Here is a 21,561-nt window from a genome sequence, read left to right on the forward strand (position 1 = left end):
AAGATTTGTTGCACATAATTAGCCCATTGGGAATCAATGACTGCAATTATTAGACCTTAGACATGTTGAAAGAATAAATAATATTTTATGTTAGGCTTGCAAAGAAACATGCCTCCATTTGCACATACTGCTCATCGCGCAACTGGTGGTAAAGAAAGGACGTAGTTGATCTTGACATCCCTTGAATCAGGCTGCTCTGTCACAAGACCCTGAAGCATTATACACACATAAAAAGGAAACTAATTGACTAGAGATCTTTTGAGTAAATGTGGGCCTGATCCTGAATCGTGAATTCATCACACATTCCAAAAAAGTTTTCAAAAGACTTTAAAGAATTTCTCTAAGACGCATGGCATGTGCCTAACCTTTTCCTAGCCCCTTTTCCTCCCCTCGCACAAATCACTTTGCTATGAGCTTTTCCACCTGCCAGAGGCAGCCACTGCTCAAACAGCAATATTCCATGAGACAGGAGATCCTGGGACCTTGCAGCCTCTCCTTAGCCTTGATCTCAGAGACATTGGCCATCAAGTCCTGAGTGGGCTTGCAGATGTGGTAGATGGTGCCCAGTGGCTTTGCTGGGAGAAGAGTTCGGCCAACACTGAGACTTTTGGGGACATTTTCCTCAGTGAGAGAACAGAGGAAGAAAAAAGACAAATAATGAAAGTAATTTTTTAGAGACGTTTAAAATTTGCACTGCATTTTCTGATCTAGAATTTGAGCTGCGCTCTCCAATCCAGATCTAGTTGGGCATGTTATTAAGACAAGGGAGGGTATAGTTGAAAAAAAAATGCTGCTAATAATCACAATAGTTATTTTCAAAATAATCTAAATAATAGTCCCAAGATAAAAATAGATACATTCAACATCCACAACAAAGAACAATATTTAAATGCTGTCCCTGCCACATTCTCCTAGACCCTATCACCAGTTTGACATATATTTTCAGATGAGTCTGAGAAAAATATGTTTTGAAGGATCTGCTAAAATGGAAACTGTTGTGCAACTTTGTTGATATAGTAATAAAAAATATATTTATACACAGTTTTATATACACAAAATGAACCTCACAGCCTACAGAATCTTACTGGAGCTCAGATGCAGTGCATGACATATTATATTTGTGGAAATGGGATCTATAACCTAATGTATTCTTGCATCAAAGAATAATGCCTCATAAATAAATCATTACAGCCTGTCACATCTATGGTTTCACACCATAGTGTATAAAATTATGTATTTTGAGATATGGAAGAAGGTGATTATCTAATGTTTCAACAAAAAAAAATTTATCCTGTGCTAATGCATGTGCTGTCTTGGAGGTGTTATTGCCTTACCACTGTTCATTGTAGACTAATCCATAATATCAAACGAATGACAGCATTTCTGTTTTCAAAAACCGGTGCAATTTGTGTGCGGCTTTTCTCTTTCAGTAATTAAGAAATCAAATAAGTCTGAGTGAAACTATTTAAGAGGTTCTAGATATAATTAGAACACCTCATTCTCTCATAACTAATTCCTAATTAAAGTAATTTGTCTTTTTGCCCTTCTTTTCAAGGGTGAAGAGCAAGTGGTGATGAATGCTCAAAATCAGGAAAAGTGAAAATTGCAGTGTGTTGATTTGCGGTGATTGAGCACGTTCCAGTTTTTAACAGCCACCTTTGACTGAAATGGTAAATGAATCTCCAGCTTCTGTTTACATTGCATATGTGTTATCTGGAGCTTGACAAACGGTAGAATTTGTCATATAAAATAGCTACCGCAGTCCAGAAAGTCTGAATATATAAAAGCTGCTTTTTTAAAGAATAGCACATTTGAAGGAGGGAGGGGAAGAAGAGACAGAGAATGCACAGGAGAGAGAAAAAGTCTGAAATTTGTTCCATAGGATGAAAATTGTCCTTTCAAAATTTAATTTGCAGCTGTGCCCAGATGATGATGGATTTATCATATGAACCAGGGATTAGTAAACAATGTGTACCCTATAAAGAGCAAAACAAGTCCTTGCTCATCACTGCACTTAATTGCAGTGGTTATATCAAAGCCATATAAAATTTAATCATCAACCACAAGTAAGACTTTGCTTTACATGTGTGCTTGCTTCCCTGTTTTTCCACCTGTTTAAATGAAAGATTCTTGGAATATCACAATATGTAAATATTGTTTATGATGCAAAAATATGCTCTTTCATCTCCTCGCTACTTTGATGTCGTGATATATAAAGCTTTTAGTGCCACCACCTACCTGACACACAAAGGTCTTATCTGATTCATAAACATGTGTGCCCAGTGCAAACAGGCTGTATCCAATAGACGAGTATTTTTCCCTTGTAATCTTTTTTTTAACAGAGAGAAAGAGAAAGAAAGTGTAAATGACAGAATCACTCAGGTGAAAAGAATATTTTAAGCATCAGGTAAAGATAAGCCTATTATGATAGAATAAAAAGATGTAGGTCAAAACTGATCCTAAGAGGTTAGTTATATATAGAGGTATCTCGTAAAATGTGTTTTAAAAGCTGAAACTTTTTTTTTAAGAGTTTTGATCCAAGTGGGAAATAAGCAGCAAGATCAGATGACCTCCTAAGAAATACAAATAGCCCTAATTAGCAAAAGAAGAAAGAGAAATGCAGGAAGTAAGGTCAAGCTGGAAACAGGACAGATGAAGGTAGGAAGGGAATAAGGTGTAGGCAATATTTAAAATCTGTGGTTCACTGGTAACAATTTTAAAGGAAAGGGCGCTATTTATTAACTAGCACATAGTTTAATATATGATATGTCCTATAAATAGCTATTTTTACATCAATCATCTCTAATAAAACACTGGGTTGGACCCTCAGTCTGACAGAGCTTGAATTCTGCATAGGTGCTGACTCCAGCTGAAGCTGTGACATACACTTTGGGAGAGGGGTGCCTACTTGGCAGCAAAGGTCCTCAGGGATTTTTAGGGCAAATTCAGTTTCCAGATCCTCAGGGATCCCGGAGGCTGTCCTTGCTGTGCACGTGGAACAATCAGGACTCGTGGCTCGTGCACCGACAGCTATGGCAGAGTGGCACAGCTCAGGCTGGGCCACAACTACCCAAGAGCAGAATTTGGCCTTTTAATGCCAGATGAACTGCCACCACTGCAAGAACTTCAGGGTGTAATGCTGCTTCTTTTTCTTTTTTTCTTTTCCCCATTTTTTTTTTCAAGTTTCCAAGAGCACCCTGGGAAATCCTTTCGTGTTCTTTATTTCCATCTAAGCCCTGGGTTGCTTTGAACAGCAGAGGTAATTGTATGGGTGAACTTCAGAGATTTGAAGGGATCAAACTTGAAAGCCTTTGACTGAAAGTGCAAGCTCCAACTAGAATCCTGTCAGGTGCTGCTAGACGGGACGTAGCAGGATGCTGCAGCAGAAGAAATCCCTGCAGCAGGGACAACCTGAACGTACGGCTCCTAGCACAGCCTCAGAGACCAGAAAGAGCATAACTCTGCATTTGCAGCCTCACAATAGCACTATAAATCTTTCCAATCTATAAATTGATGCATATCATTATGTGACTTGACTAAGGGCATCTATGGGAGTCTGTGGCAGAGGATGAAGAAACCATCCCTAAGTCTCTTTTTCAATGTGCTCCAATAGGCGTCAGAGCAGAGCAGCCAAAGGGATATGAGCTGCAGGTCCACACCTTTTTTCAAAGCATAGATTCCTTTGGGTAGAAAATCCCAGAGGATTCAATAAAAAAGAAGAAACAAGAAGGAACTGGCATGTCTTTAATACAAGTCTGTAGACAATTTCAGAAACCAACAGAATTTAAGACCGTAAAATTTAAGAAAGTAGGTTGTTACAATACACAAGTTTTGTAACAGGCTTATCCATTTTTCAAATTTTACATGACAGCCAAAACACTCCAGATGTGTTACCTCCCTCTGCCAGGTTTCCTAGATCTTCCCTTCGAGCGCAGGTGAAGCTCCTTATGTTCGAAGGCAGGGCTGGGTATGTTCTGTTTCCATTTTCCACACCCTTCTCATGCCGTATCTGACTATCATCTCTGCTGCAATCCAGGAATACAGGAAACATGAGGAAACATTACAGCTGATTGGATTTTTCAGATTTTGAATGCATTTTTGTCACTGTTCCCTTGGAAAAGAAGTAGGGAAAAAAAAGTCAAGAGATAATGTTTTTTTTCCCACTGGATTTCAAACAACTGCAGCTCTAAAAAGAAATGAAAATTATATTTATTTTCTCTTCAATTAAAATATTTGTCTTGGCCAAGAAATTGTATCTCAGTAATCACATACTGTGTCAACACCATCTGTCTTCTTGTGACAATAGATATCACAATGGATAGTCAAAGTTTATTTCCGATAGTAAAAAGTCTGAGAGAAGTCTTTTTTATTGTATTTTATTCTGCTTTGTCCTAGCATAAGGCTACTTGTTTATAGAATTATGTTTCATTTCAATATTATCAGTTAATGTTGCCTCTCTTCACAATGCAGACTGTTTCATCTTCTGAATTATGGTCTGCTGATGCCTGGTAACCTCTCTGCTGAGAACATGACATGATAGAGATGCTGGTGATCTTTTTTGGTCTGCATTTTTCTGCTTAACTGGTGGGTGAAAATCACTTCCCTGCCCAGTTTGCTGAACCTCACCATGGTTCTTGGTGCTCTTGGTCATTCAGTTTATGCCTAAGAGGCAGAGATGTGAATGCAAACCCCTCTGATTCAGACCAAATCCATGTCAGTTCTTCCACTTCCAGCCCTCTCGCACGGGCAGATCCATTGGTCCTTTCTCCCTTAATATTCAACCAGTATTATATGGCTTTGGGGGATCCAGCTGAGGACCAGCGTTCCTCACAAACACTTGTTGCCATCCATCTCTCTTCCAACTTACCCATTTCAGCCACTGTGTGTGATGAAGAGGTGTAAAACCTCGGTCAGTACAGTTGGGTGCTTGCACTATGGTAGGGAACATCAAAGCAAACTCTCCTCTAACCATTCTGAGCGCTGGTGAGGAAGGTGGAGCTACAGCCTCAGAAACAAAAGGATCAAGGACTGCCATCTCCCAGCTTTCTCAATGTCAAGCTCTTGGTGGTTGAACAGCTGGTGACAGCTGAGTCTATGAGTCTGGTAGGAAAAAAGAAACTAGTCAAAGTACATTTTTAAGCTCTGTAATTGTACTTATTTTCCAGCTATCGGACAAAGTGCAATCGTCCAGCTCATGGTTCAATTTTAAGGAGTGTAGCCTAGCCGGATTGCCTACTATTTACCTTAGGAACTATTGTGCTCCCCTTTGCCTGCATCCAGATCTTGTGTAGGGACAGTGTCATGTCTTACTTCATGGTGTGGGTTACGGATGGTTCCTACCTGAGCATCTCCTGTGCCAGAAAAGGCAAGCTCTGCAGTCTGAGAAATATTTTTCTAGCCAGGACACAATAAGACCTAGTCAGACTACTCACTTTCCTGATATAATTAACCATGTAATTATGGAATTAAGACTCTTTGCAAAGCACATAATATTATTAATGATAATTTGTACTACAGCAGCGCCTAGAGGAAGGGATGCCTTGTATAAGGTACATAGAAAAAATATAGTTATCTGAAGTTCAGTTTCAGATTCAGCTACAATTTGACTGGGAGAAAGGAGCAGAAAGCACTAGCACAACTGTGTGAAGTCAGGCTTTGAAAAGAGAAGGGAGTTGCTCAGGGTCACAGAATCTGATCTACAGTAGAACCAGTTGTACACACATCTCCTGAATTGCACTGTGGTATGCTAACCACAATATTCCCTGTCCTCCCCTGCTGTCATTTTGCTCCGTTTCTGACCACAGAGACAGCACACGGACCCATCATGTTCTGGGGAAATTCTGCCATGCAGAAAAGAAATGTTTAGATGTCTAAAGAACAGTAAAAACAAATCCCTTATGCCCTTTTATCCTGCCAAGATTAAAACAGTAACTTACTTTCTACATTTTTGGAATTCTAGTGACATTAGCTGATGTCACTGCTAATGTCAATGTACCAAGATACCTTGATGCCAACTGCACGGCTACGACTGGTATTGCAAAGAAGCTAATGATGAGCTGCAGTCTCAAAGGGATCAATGCTGTCAGGCACTTGTGAAAGACAAGGAATAATTTGTACTTTGCATTTGAGCCTTTCATTCGCTTGCAAAAGGCTGCCTAACTGGAATGAGATGCACACCATGAGCTCAACACTTCTTTCAAATTCCAAACATACTTCACTAACTCCACTTATTATGAAAATCATGATTTTTATCACTCAAGAGCACTAACAAATCAACAGAGAAGAATGTGAGAAAGTTCTACTGCTGAGATCCTGGCCCTGTTCATACGAAGTTAAAACGAAACTAGTCTAAGCAGAGCAGAGATGCTTAACAGTCCTTGTATTCTCATAAAGAAAATATATTTTGTTTGTCATTTAGTTCAAAAGAGCAGGTCAATTTTGATTGATTTTTGAGATATAACACTAATCTCTACCTTTGCACCTAATTGTTGTGTCCATTGGGTGCTACATTACTAGTGGGAAATGGCAGGAATTTTACAGTATTAAATCTTTATCACCTTGACTGTCTGTAGTGTATCCATCTGTAATAAAACACACTGCTCTGCAGTTGGCAACTAAATTACAGGCACACATCAACATGGGGAAGAGAAATTGAAGCCTTCTCCACAAGATATGAAAAAAGGACACCTGACCTGCAAACACAATGCTGAAATGGTTAGTCCATGATCTTCATTAGATTGGTTATTGAAGTGGTTGTGAGCGGCATGGTACTTAGCACAGCACCAAATCTCAAGTAAAGAATGTACAATTCACATTAGCTGCTCTCCAGGGCTGTGGACCCTGTCCTGGGGAGTCAATGGAGGAAAGGAGCATGGCTATCGTGCTATATGTGCACAGCCCACAGTGTGAATATAGTTCTTGCATCTTTGCTAACTGCAGGTGAGCCAAAGTCTTGTAGCTGTGAATAGCTGGTCTTGCAATCTGCTCCTTGATACCTTAGACTGAAATGCCACAAGGGTTTGTAATTCCATTTTAGATGGTCTAAAATCTGACCACAGCCTTTTGTTTTTTTCCTACATATTCTCATTTTATACACTGCAGTAGCCCCTGAAGCTTCAGTCAAGGCTGGACCCATTCTCGAGCTCCTTCTCCCAAACTGTGGTCCAGACCGTAACTGTTCATCCTGCAGATGCACAGAGAGAAGCGAGAAGGGAGTTGCCAGGCATAGCAGAAGTCTTTCTTCTTTGCTGTGAAAGAGCTGCTCTCTCCACACTCTTTCATGGCCCTGTGCTCTGCCCAGCTGAGGTGGGTAGGTGGTGTGCAGCTGGTGAACAAAGAGTTTAAAACGTTCCTCTTGGTCTTCTTAAAATGCAGTGATTTTTTCTTTTTATTTATCTGGGCTCTGGAGGGATGAATGATGGTCTCCGTGGAAAACACTGCATGAGATGAAAGTAAGAAAAGAAAATCTGACAAAATGAGAAAGCAGCCAAGCTTTAGAAAGAGCAATTTCTATACAAGCATTAAATGGAGAGGAGACAAACCTAAAAATAATTTTGACTGTTGCACCATACGTCCGGTTTCCTTCCTGGAATAAGGGCAATGGATAGAGTCATTACCTTCAACTCCTGAACATTGAACAGAGTCACCATTCACTCACACTCCTCACCACGAAGGAACCTGTAGGAAGAGATGTAATAATGTATCATCTAACTAATGGGAATGAACAAAGCCAATTCTATATTCTGTGTTTTCCTTTCACCTGACAAATTTATCTGGTTTATTCAATATTCATGCTTTTCAGGTACGATGCTTTTCAGTGGCTCTGATTTTTATGTTCAATTTGTATGGACCTGGTATCCCCCAGTCCCAGCAGCTCTCAATGTTTCTTTAGTATATTTGATATGCATTTGCACCCATACTTGTATTCTATTTTAAATTCCATTTTCCATTGAAACAATGTCATTGGACTGTACCTTTGCAGGTGATGGGGTCACCAGAAAAACAATAATTTTTTTTTTAGATTAATTATCTAAGGTTGCCTTGACACAGGAAGGTTTGAGGGCTTTCAGAGACATGAATCAACTTAGTCTTTTGAAAGTTACAATATTATTTTGACTCCTCAGTTTACTGGGATAGCAGTGGAAGACGTGTTTTCAGAAGAAATATTTGTACACCTAACTTCCATTCCCATTTTTTATCACTACAGACAAATTTACGATAACTGTGCTTGCACATCACCAGTGAAGGAGATCATCAGTTGTTGCACTCACCACAAGAGACTGCTCAGTCCTAGCCACCGTCGGTGCAAAGGAGTGTATATTTTTGCACAGATAGAAGTGTATAGTTTTAAAGACGGTCATTTAACTTGGCCTGTAAAGAGGACATAACTTCTAACCCTCTTGGTTGACTTTCTCTGCTCAAAGAATGGCAGAGCAAAAATGGGTGTTTATCACTAGGGCAGTGTTGGCTCTTTGGAAAAATTTGCCCTGTGCGATCACTTTGGTTCCTTTTAATGCTTTTTATTTGCTTTGTGAGGTATTTAGAAAGCCTTGGAAGGTAGACCGCATATAAATAAAACATGTCCTTATTTTAAAACTATTTGGAATAGGAGAGATTAGTTGGTGACTGAGTATTCTTAAGGAATGGATTTATCTCTTTGAAACTCTTGACTTATGTGTTACTGCATTTAACCTGTGACTCTGCCAACTTTATGGCCACACAGGAACTGCCCAGGGTGCGTTATCGCAGCGGTGACGGGGACGCGCCGGATAACGCCGCAGGTGCACGCGCTGCTTGTGACAGCCACTCCCCGGAGCTGCAGCGCTCCAGCCAGAAACGCTGCTTTTACTGAGATCAATAAATCATGTCAGCCTCCCAAATGCAGTTTTTTGAAAGGGTGAAATCATGATTTGTGTTCTGGATATTTATCTTGCTCTTCCTGATGCTTTCCCAAAACATCTCCTTAAAGGGGAGTAAGGTGGCAAATGATTTTTCCCATAATTAGAACTAATCGACTGCTAAAGGGGTTTTGGACTTGTGTCAGGTCTAATCCTGCACTGCTCAGAATTAGTGGGACTGAGCCTGACCTCAGTGACGCCAATATAAATCAGAATAACTGTGCTGGTTTTGAGAGCTGACTCTGACCTGTGCGATGGGTGTGCTGCAGACTGAGCTGGAAAATGAGTTAGGGCATAGCAACCTGATGCTGGAAGGAGTTAAATACCTGCAGCTCATCATGACTGCAACAGAGTGTGAGCTCTCAGCACCTTTGAGGAACAGGCCCTGAGGGCAGGCTGGTGATTTCCTATCCTCAACCCTGCGGTTAGAGAAGCAAAGCAAAGTGATGGAGATGGGAAGAGGATGCTGATGCCCAGACTGTTTCCTTGGCCCCTGTGCACAGACCGACATCCTGGGGGTCATGAGGGCTCCTGAGTCCACTCCTCAATCCAACAGTACCCAGCACTTCTTGACAAGCGGGATGGTCGCCTCTTTGTGCCCCTCTACGTCTGAAAAGCTGATGTGAGCTTTGAATGCACCCTCTGTGCTTTGCAAAGTGGCAACGTGGCCTCTGCCATCCCCCCGGCTGGGCTGAAAGCTCTGAACTTTGCAGAGAAACATGCTGCGTCAGGCACAACCGGGCTGGCCCCACGTAAAGTCAATACTTGTATGAAAACAAATAAAATCTTAGAGTACGAGGCAGAGGCTAAAGAATGCCTTCACCTCTTTCCTTCAAGCAACTATTTTGTTAACTTGAAAGACTGCACGGGTGATCTTACTCCATTCTTTCTCTACAGGTCAAATACTTGTCATAGGAGACACCCTAGTTAATATTAAACTAAAAATTAATAGATTAGATAACTATTACATGCTTTTAGTGCCAATTAATTTAATAGCTGTTTTTTTTTTTTTTTAACAAGGTAGGTGAATATAGAAGCACAGATTACTGTGCCTGTGTGAGCTCTCAGATAGGTCTTTTGTGTTACAATTACTACCAATTGATTGGGCTGACACATGTAATCCCCTTTGGATCGCCCAGCGATATGATGTCGGTAAGAAGTCCTTCAAACAGGGCTATTAAAAAGCACATTAAACATGTCCTTATTGTAAGCTTTATGCTAGCTTATGCTAGAATAACAGTGATACAGTGGTATTTGTTTGAAAATGAAAGGATTATATGGTCTTTGTAAAATGAGGAATTTAGTATTGGGGAGGGGCAGTGGGATGGTGATTTATTTTTTGTTTATATTCCTCTGAATCCTTTGATATGTCAACTTCTGTCACTAACCATTAGGCCACTTGTAATTTCTTGTATCAACGAAGATGAAATACATACTGTCTCAAATAATTTATGTCAAACATTGAAGGGCACGGATGGCAGTGCTTATTGTGAGATTATAATGAGAATTGAATTGGGGTCTTCAGAAATCCATAGGTAATTTATTGTTAAAGAGCAGGCATGAATCACTCTAGCCTTTAATTGTCATGTGGATGCGCTTTGCTTTCAGCTTGTGCTGGAAACAAATTGCAAAAAAAGAGTGATACCTCAGAAGAGAGGTTTCACCATGACCCTTGGTAGTTATTAATATTGCTTCAAGAGTGCCATGCCTTCTCTTGGGTCAGATTCTGGTGTGGAAGTGAAAGGGATGCTTTAAAACTTGTATTGCTTTTTATGAAGAAGAAAAACCCAGAGAGTAGCGGCTTATATATATACACACACATACACACCTTACAAGTATGGGATGAGAGTCATTAAGATTTGTGGTATTTACAAAACTGCACAATAAAGGACACCAGAGGATTTTACAGCATAATTTAACAGTGTCAACTCTGAAATGAAATGAAGCCATTCTGGAGATTTGTTTGCAATGGACCAACATCCTCATCATTCATCTTTGCTCTACTCTCTTCTATCTTACAATGCCAAGGTAACACTCCGAAATGGTTAACCAACTGCTGTGCATGTGTTACATAGATGTGCTTTGTTAGCTTATGCTGCTTCTCACAAAGAGGGAAGTTTCATTGTTAGCATGAAGCTAGTTGTAGAATATGTTCTTCAGAAAATCAAAGCTACCAGAAAATGGATATAAATTATTTGCAGGGTCTGGTTTTCCTTCTGCTTTAATATCATGTAATCAAAGGACAGATTACTCAAAATTACTCATCTTGAGTACTTCAGTGTAGTCATCAGAGCACTCCTCTGTGACTACTTCACAATTTCTCATAATGCAAGAATTAGGGGGGGATGCAGTGAAACTATGAAGCAGCAAGCTATAGACATACAAAAAAAAGGGTTTTTTTTCAGTAGGAAGCATGATTAAATTTTGGTACACCTTGACACTGAAATTTGTGGAAGCCATAAGAGAATTTAATAAATTCATGAAGAATAGATTCTCTGGTGACTATTAAGCATGCTGGCCTTGATACAATCACTGTTTCAAGGAGACCATAACCCAAAATGACTAGGAGGATGAATTATGCTAGGGAAGAACTCTCTATTTGATCTATCCCTACGATCTTTCCCTGCTGGCCACCATCAGAGACAGGATACTGGGCTAGACTGGTTTGATACTGTATGGCTGCTCTTATGAGCCATTTGATACTGTGGATAGCTCATAAAGGTTTGTTATTATGAATAACAAAGTGTGTCTTTCTGTGCTTACTAGTAATAATAAAATACCATATCATCATATAATGCTTGGTGTGCTCCATAACTATGTAACACCTAAATGCCATGCTTTAGGTGCACTCTGTTCTTATGTTTCTCTGCTCTGAGAACAGTCTTGCCATGAATATAGTAGATGGGGACTGTTTGGAGATTGGCTTTGGAAGGGAAATATGGTGTGGATTTGAGAGAAATGCTCTGATTGCTGCAACGTACTCATTGCTGTTGGAGTTGACAGAGTGGTTTTGTTATATGCCACCTAGATTCCCTTCAAAGATGAACCTGGAAGCTCCAACACGTGCCTCCAACATGCACCAACGTCCAATGAAGACATAAAGGTCCAAACCAATGACTGATCTTTCAGATGGTTTCAAACCACCTGTGTGGTGGACTTCAGATCAGAGGATCAGGCTACACCTTCTTCAAGACAAAATTCCCAGACTGCATATATGGCATAGACAGAGGGACCCAGCCCTAACTGCTATCATATACTGATTCATTCCTAAGAGTTCATATTAAATTATTTGCCAAATCACACATAGCTGAACAAGCTCATCAGTTACCTAAAATGCAAAAATTGGACCCCAAGAACATTGCACTGATCCTACCTAAAGATGCAAGTGACTGAAAACAGCAGCCACCTAAAGTTCTGCTTCTGGACGTATCAGAAGCATCCTGGTCCTAGTAATGACATCCAGCAAGACAGCTTATTTATACATGGAACAAGTCCACCCTCACAGCAAAGCTCACCCCTGGAAGACATGATCTGAACATGGCCACTTCATGGAGATTGATGCAAGGCACACCACATCTAAAGGAAGAAGTAGCACTGATCTTACTCTAAATCTCAAGGGCTGAGAGGCTCACTTAAAGTCTGAAAAAATATGAGGTGCAAATTACTCTTTTTAAGGCATACGTCCCTGCAGAGTTGTAAAGGTGAAGAGTTAGGAAACAGAAATGGTGGTTGGGAGGAAACTCTGGAGATCTCTTATCCAGCCTCCCGTGAGAAGTGGGACTGTTGCCAGGTGGGGATGTCTTCAGCCATGACTTTAATAGAGTATTAAAAACCTCTGAGGACAGAGTTTCCACAACCTCTCTGGGCACCTGTTCCAGTGCTGCACCCACCTTCAAGTGCACTTTTTTCCTAATGTCCGACTTGAACTTGCCAAGCTGCAGTCTGTGGCCATTGCTCCTTGTTACATCGTCTAGCACCATTGAGAGGAGTTTGGTCTGTCATTTTTGTAACTCTCTATCAAGTAGATGTCGACTGCTATTATATCGCCCCTTATCCTCTTTGCCAGACTAAACAAACCCAACTCCTTTAGCCTCTCCTCTGAGTCATGTGCTCTTGGCCCTTGACTGTGTTGTAAGCCCTCTGCTCAGCTTTCTCCAGGCTTCCCACCTCTTTTCTCAACTTAAGCTGATGCTTCTATACCAATGTGCACACAGTGCTGCCCCGAGCACGGTCGTGGAGTATTGCATGCTTTTTGCACAGGTCTGTGCCATGTGAGAGCAACTCATAGTTATTAATTAGAAACGCTGTGTTTACTAGAGATTAAAATAGCAAGAATTAGAGCTTGGAAAAGCATCTGTCTAAATCCAAAAGGAAACTGTGCAGGATGCAATATTTAAGACTGGTGACAGTGGTGAAATGCCCTTGGTAAAATGTGTTGCTATGGTGCATAATACTAAGGAGTCACCTTTCCTATCACAGGCTTTATGTCTATAATACTTTACGATTTTACTCTTTAAAACACTTACCTTTTGGCAGTGTACCTAACCTACACAAGTAGCTGTTATTCCAAGAGCTGACACATTTGCTGACTGAGCCAACAGTTGCACGACACTGATGAACTACAAAAAGGCAAAATAAGCACCTGTGGTTGCTGCTCTCCTTCAGTCTTGGCAAATCAATGCATCGGGATCCTTCGCTGGCGCTTGTAAGTGGCGTTAGGAAGCTGTCCTCATGCTCTTCTACTGAAGCAGCTTACGGAGGTTTACTCACTAATGTGTTAGGGTTTGGTCTTGAACATGTGCTATTTGTAGCAGAACCTGATGTGGTTTTTTCTGTGATTAACTAGCAGATCAGAGTAGGCATTCACCATCCTGTAGCTATTTGTAGTGGAGATGGTCTATGAAAAGCTATTCTGGATCAATAAGTATCTTCACCGTTCTTATGTCTGCTTCACAGACACGAAAACTTACCTTATTCTAATATAATAAAGTCCCTGTTGGAAAACAATTCCCTCTACATAAATAGATTGAATGAAGCGGTGAAGAACTTCCCCAGAGCACTCCTTTACTGTCCTGCCTGCCAACAGCCTGCCTAAATCATCTGCAGCAAAAGGTGTAACTTACCTCTCTGGGAGCAGGAGGGAAATCCCTGTGCAATAGCAGCCGGTGTCACCAGGGTGTATCTGTAATTTAAAATAAGATTTTTAGGAGAACGAGATGATTGCTCAAATGCCCACAGAGGGTTAGTCAACATCGCTTTTCTTTCAAGCAGGTGAGGATCTGATAACAAAGGTGAGAAAGGGACATCTTCTACAATCAGAAAGTCAGACCTGTCACCAGCAGATGCCCAGCCAGCAGTTAGCACAGACAGAAATAAAATTTTGTCCCTTGAAAAAGCCCCATGGCATTGAAAACTCTGTTCTGCTGTGGTGCCTGTGTGTGGTTCATGCGGGACTTATTCCTCTGCGTCTGCCCAGGGACAGGCAGAGGGTTACAATGATGCACCCAGCTGCCTCAGCTCCCACCAAAGCCGGGGGAGTGCGGGGTGCCCGGCTCCTCCTGGGCTCAGGTGTGCGCGAAGGGGCGAAGCTTTGCTCCTTCCAGCCCTCCGCACCGAGACAGCCCATGCAGGCCAGCACAGAAGACTGGATGCTCTGAAGGAGACAATTATTCTCCATGATTTAATGAAGACTGGGGAAAACAACAACAACAAAAAAAAGGCTAAACCCTCAATAAAGAGAACCGGAAATTACTTATAGACAGTATGGGAGTGATTCAGGTGCCAAAACATAAGCATGTAGCGTCATTTTCAATGCCTGAGGCCACCTGAGACATCCACACAGGACTGGCAGATATGACACATGATCCATGAAAGACCTACTCCCTTGTGGAGCAGCAGCTGGGGGCCAGATGCAATACCCTAAGGCATCAAAAATGGCACTAGACACGTATGTTTAGGCAGCTGAATCCCACCCTGTGCTTCCAGACTTGTGATGAATAAACCTCTTTTTAATTGTCTCGGACTCAAATCCTGGGTTCTTGAGGTGCTTTCCCTAGGGCTCAGCGGTGTGCGGTAGCAGCAGATTTCATTGGTTTAACTTGGATAGAGTTGTTACAGTCCTTTGTTATGTATTTTTAAAATTGGTTTTAGGCTATAAAATCATGAAGCAGTTTCTGCTTTCATAGGCTGCACGCATAATCCAGGTAAGACCAAAGGTTTTTCCTCACCACAAGATGTTGATGTGATTACTCCAAATCCCGTCTCCTTTGAATACCTATTCTGTCACAGCTCCCCATTAGGGGCCTGTTGTCAAATAGCCAGATTTGCTCTGCATGATATTGGAGAACATTCCCCTGCTGCAGTTGTTCTCTCAGACAGTTAAAGCTAAGAGCTTGTAGGAATATTCTCATTTTTTGTTGAACTGCACAGCTCTGTATATCCTTATTCAGTTTGGCTACTGGAAGAAATTTGGCTACTGCATACACCACGTTGCGGGGCGGGGGGGGGAAGAAGAGGAGGGAAGAACTGAATTACTAGTATGTGTTAGCCTGATGCTGTGGGGAGGGAAACTTTGCTCCCGTTTGGATTATGTGCTACATTCTTATGGAAAGGTTATAAAGAAGCCACCAGAAAATGAAAGTTTTCCAGGAAGGTCGTATTTTTCACCCCATACCTCTGAAGGTGGAGGGTCTGGCTCTCTTCCAACATGATTGCACACTGCTGACAGCTCCTGAAAATAATACAGGTTTGGAGGGTCAGACAGGGACGGAAATATTTACCTGTTTTCCTAGCCTGATACATTAATATATATGTAGACAAATAGAAAGTGATACTATTAATTTTTTTTTAACTCTTGCTGAGGCACCTTCTTTAATGATAACTTAGAGAGAAGCCAAATGGGGGATAAGTTGTGACATGGTGTTGGCTGTTATACCACACTTGGTCCTTGTCTCAGCATTGCGAAGGAAGGTCAGGAAGACGAGCTGGGACTGGAGAAGTGAGAAGGGAACCAGGATGGAAGAAGAATTAGAGAAAAACATTTAAGGTTCAAAGGACAGGTCTCAGCTGCCTACCAATGATAGATGTGGAGAGATGGATACATTTGCCATATGCTGTGCTGCATTGCAGGAAAAGACTAACACTCATGAGTTTTGGAATCTAATTTTTAGTAAGCATGCGCAACAGTGAAGGGGTATGAGGGAGCTGAAATATGTACAATGCCCTCACTGCCCACTTTTCCCTGTACCTCAGCTTGCCTTTCTGATGAGCACAGTCTGAACTGTGGGTTGTGCATGGGGTTAAATCTCAAGGTTGTTGCACGTGAAATCCCTATCATAGCTGTTAATACCTGCTGTCGAGAGACTTTAGAAAGAGCAGCAGACAACTGCTAGTAAGCAAGCATTTAATACATCCTCAAAAACATTTGTAAGCAGTTTTAGGAATGCTTTGGGTTAACTTATTAAACATATGAAAATAGAAAGCAGTAAACATATTGATACCCTTTCAAAATGTTTATATGTTGCTGTATTCTTTGATATACATTCCCACCTGATTTCACTGCAGAGGTTGTCCGCACATCTCGCTAGGTTTCTCCAAAGCCTAAGGAAAATCAAATCCAGATGCCTCCAAGCTTTCTCAAGGAAGCAACAGTTCAGGAACCCTTGTAGACAGCTGCAGTTGCAGTTGCTGAGCCCACAACTAATGACCCCTCTGGTTTGGAAAGAAATAGGGAATGTGAAGTTTAACATGGTGTTGGCACTCAGACACAGTCTTCACAGCAGACATATGTCTAACTGCTTTGTTACTTAGGCACTGAATTGAAGGACTGCCTCCAACTCCTCTTTATAACCATTTATCTGAGCGCTTTGATGGGCTCAGCTCTCAAGGCAGACAATGAATGGTGACTGGAAGATTGCTTGTCCTCATTGAGCAATGACAGTAAAACACCAGAAAGAATTACAGCACGCACTCCCTTCACACCATACTCCTCCCTCTAGGGATCTGTAGGTCTAATGAAGAACAATTTCATGACCGCTTTAAGCAAAACTCTGTGTGGGCTGTTGCTGAAAGGTGCAGTTTTGTCTTTTCCTTCCTCCAAATGTTAGTTCCTGCTGCCTCCATTGTGCCTGTACTCATGCAAACCCCAGCAAGGGCTGAAAATCACCCTGCTCCCCCAACTGATTTTAGGGAGCTGATCTGTCTCATCAGTTGCCTGCACGGATGCTGGTCCCGGCACTTTGGGATCACTCAGCAGGAGGGTGGTGAGAGAGGAAGGAAGGAAGCCTCTTGTGACAGCAGCCTCCAATTATATCTGCTCGAAACAACCTCAACCCTCCAGCCTCAGCTGCTTTGCTCCACATGTGTGATGCACCCTAATTAAAATCTGTGTTTCTCCTCTGGTTCTTCACACTTTCTTTGGACTTTAAAAATTGTTTTTATAACAATAAAATGCTGCAGTAAACTCCTAAGGACTACACATTTGATCACAAACGTGCTCTGACATTGTGCAAGTGCTTTTTGATGTTCCATTTCTCAGTTTGCTTTTACACACAGCGTTAAGGAGCTGCAGGGAAGCCCTCTTGGTTGCATGACTTGGGAAAGTTACTCTGTTGCCCTCTATGGACTTGGCATGTGATCCTACGTGACTCTGATCCTATGCGCTTGCTGACTCCGTGTGTGGTACTGCGCAGCCAATGCTTTGCACTTAGGGAGGGTGGAAATAATCAGGCCGCTTAAGTCTGTGGCATGTGCAACCTCACATCTTCATTTCATCCTTCGTGATGCCGTTCCAGTCCTGGTTGGTGGCTACAGAGCACAAGTGGTCTGGGTGAAATCACCCGTTCAGGACTGGAACTGGAAACTGGGAGGCTAAATTGAGAAAAGCTGCCCCTTACTCTCTAAGCTCTTACTATTTACCCATTATCTGTAACGCTATTTTGGGGCTGCTGGAAACCTGGTTTACCCTGCAGAGCAGCTATGATACTTTTACAGCTTCTCACTTACGTGAACTTTTCTTGTACCAGACCCATTAGTAGACTGGAGCTTCAGTGGTTGTAATTGCTTGACCTTTTGGCACATTATCTGCAGAGCTGATCTTTACAATCACACAGGAAAGGAATGCCAGCTTTATGAATATTCTGAAATTATTCTGCTTTATTCTCTATTCATTAAGATTATACCCACTCCTGATTAACCCCCTGTATAACCAAAAGAACATGAAACTTGTTATAACTGAAAAGTTTTAGCTGTGGGCTTGCCGAACAAGTTCCTTTTTCTTTTGTTGTTTCTTTAGTGATTTTATATTTTTTCCCTGTACACATGAGCACCTGTACAGTAACAGAGATTGCTAAACTTCATCTTTAAGCTCTAAAATCTGCCAGCAGCAATGCCCTGTGTATGCTGCCTATCTAAGGGGATGTTCTGCCTGCAAATTGTGTTTCTGACAGCAGATCTATTAATAGTCCCATAAGCACTTGTTCAGAGCACGTGTAACTTTGAGATCAGCCATTGAGGAGAGTGGTGCAAGTTGGCTTTTCCTCCTAAAATGATGAGTGCTTTAACAGCAGCCAGGAGTGCCATTGTCACACCATCCATCAACTGCCTTCCGTCCCTCTTAGCTGAACCCATGAATTAAGAAACTGTGGTTAAAAAGCAATAAAATTAGAAGTTGTAATGGGGAGTCATTGACAAAAGGGTTACAATGCGCTGGCCATATATCTTTTAACTAGCTAAATATAACCATAGGTTTCCATAAGTTCAAAGAGTGGTGGCCTGGAGATGAATACAACTGTTCCAACTGAGTTCTGGGCTAGGAGCCAGAAGATTGTTAAAACACCTTAGAACATGCTTATTCCCTCTTAGAACATTTTTTGGTACTTGCTCTATTAGTATGGATTTTATTTCCCCACCAAACGAGTTCTCTGCCTTTGAACCATAAACAATAATGGCACATCTGTCTCTAGGCTGCTGTACTTTGAAAACCAATGCTAAGGACACAGAGGGGTAGATTTTCAAAGCGTTGCGTGGGAGTTTGTACCAGGAGTCTAGCCAAATATTTTTCACTCATACTCATCCCTGAGCCTAACCTTTCCTCACTCATTAGAATGGCTCTGTTTGCTCTGCCCACATGGGGACATTTCAGAGAGCTTCTACCTCCAGGGACAGAGCTTCAGCTGGTCAGAAAAGCCTATAAATAGGGTTTTACAGATGACCTTTCAAATCTAGCGATGGATCTTTCTTCTGATCTTTTTTATTTTACGTTTCTGACTTTGTCTGTGTTTGTATGTGATTCTCAGTTTCTGCTGAATTATTTACCATTAGGCCATGATGCAACTAAAATCCCTGATAACACTTAGACAGGTGGCATGAAGTCATTGCTGCCTAATACGCTGCTCAAAACTGTGTTGACACTGGTTGCATCCACATGTTTTCTGTGCTGGGGTTAGATGGCAGCCTTGTGGGAACCAGACCATTTTGTGCTGCGTTTCTACTGCCACCACGGTAAAGCAGCAAATAAAGTCATGAATTAAAAGGCCTCCCTTCATGTTGTGTACCACCGGCAGTGATCTCTCTGGTTCTATAAGTCATCACCGCTCAATCGTGGCTTCCTGAGAGCAAGTGATGTAGCTCTGAGGATGCTTCCTGGCTGAGAAGGTAAAAATATAACACTTCAATGGTATGACTAGGCATTAAACAGGGACATGGGCAGCTTTCAGTTGTAAAGATTGGTCAAGCTACTGGGAATGGCTTTGTTTTTAGGTTTGCTCTTTCTTTTTTATCAATTACCTCTGCTAAGAGGAATATATTTTTGAATAGACTTTTGTCATTATTCCAAGTGGCTTGGCGTACCATTCAGTAAAACCATCTTGGTCTTCTGCGCACTCGATTTTTTTTGGAAGGACTTTACACTGCTGTGGAAATTTCCCCTTTCAAAGACTATTTCACAGTGTTTCTTTGCAGATGCAGCACATGTATATTTGCTGTATCACAACAAACTCCCTTCCAGTTACTACTGTTCCAAGGCTTTTTTGATTTTGAGGCACTTCTTGCCATGGGGGTATTATCATTTTTCACAGTTGAGAATTTCCTTTGATGAAGTCAGCTCAAAGTTCTATCTTTGGGTGGTTTCCCAGGAAAAACCTTTTGGCTACTAGCAATTTTCCATTTAAAAATATTTGCTGGTTGAATTCAATTAGTGTCCTTGGAAACTTCTTATCTTTACAGATACCATCGTTCTAGGATTTTCACTGCTGGATCTCAAGCATCTTTTTGTGTTATCGAAGGTTGAGGCCACTAGAAACCATATATTGGAATCCCGTTCCTTTTTCAGAAAGACACCATGATGCAAGGAAAGAAAAACTTGTGGATCAGCAAGCTAGCTGGGGTGGGAATGGCTGAATCCTTGCAAGGTGTTTTCACGGCAGTGGAAATCTCTGGGTTTATGAATTGTGTGGCATGCCAGAGGTGTAACTTGGTAGAGCTAGATCGTGATTCTGCAAACCTTCTACTGAAAAAAACAAATGCTTCTGTGAGTAGTCTTTGGCATGAATAAAAAAAAAATGGAATCCAAACGCTTGCAAAGCTCACTCATGAGCTCCTAGTTCCTGGACAGGAAAAGATGTGATTGCTTTGATTGCTGTATACACTCTCACAACCTGCATGTCATCTCCTCGAAATCAGAGAAATAGCACCTCAGCCCTGTCCCATTTAAATCTTTGTGTTGCATCCCCATTTGCTCAGAGGTTTTCACGTAAGGCATAAGTGTCCCATATGCATGGTAGATGACGTAAGATGGTTTAAGTATTGTTCCAGTCATTTATTCTCACAACACTCCCAAATAGATCTTCTACTTTTTTGAGTAATAGACACATCTATCATTACAATGTAAGAATGGATAATGAGCAGACCTTCAAATGGCATGAAACCCTCCATTTTCTGACGTGAGAACTCATTACATCTGCCTGTTATTAAATAAGTCTCATAACAATATTTTAATATGATTAAAGATGCTATGCCTCATTTGTTAAGAACTCGGGAAATTAATCTGGGCAGGGCATTAATGTACTGGGGAAGGAAGGCATGTGAATCTTTTTTTTTTATTATTAGTTTCTTTCTTTGCTACTGGTTGTATCAGTGCCTTATCAGTTAAGTGCAGGAGCTTAACAATGGGTTCTCTGAGCAAAGCCCTCTCTTTTCGCTGGGTGAGGTTAAAGAACAAACACATTGCTGTGAGCTTTTAAAAGCTTGATTTCAATTACATGGTAGTAGGGCAAAGCTCTCAAACACACAAAACTTTGACTTTGTAAAGATTGTGACCTCCCAGGTACACGTGCTTTAAGGAGAAAAAATGTACTTGACATGTCCCACTGCTGTTTCCACGCACCAGGAGCTGTGTGTATCGGGAAGAGGGGAGGGCGGGAGGGAGGTAGCGGCGTTTGCGGTGGGATGGAGGAAAATCGTTCCTCTGGGAAAGCAAAGCTCTTCTGTTTGACCAGTAAGAATTTAAAAGATAAATATATCCCTTATCATGGAATGATAAACAACGAGGTCCAGGAAAGACTCTTTGAATAATTGAGTCTGATCTGCATTTTGCAAGACTATTTACCTTCACATTCCTATTAACATCTTACAGGACTTTGTCTTTACCAATGTTTGTTTGTGGTCG

The sequence above is a fragment of the Grus americana genome, chromosome 2, assembly GCF_028858705.1.
Source record: "Grus americana isolate bGruAme1 chromosome 2, bGruAme1.mat, whole genome shotgun sequence".
NCBI classification, from domain to species: Eukaryota; Metazoa; Chordata; class Aves; order Gruiformes; family Gruidae; genus Grus; species Grus americana.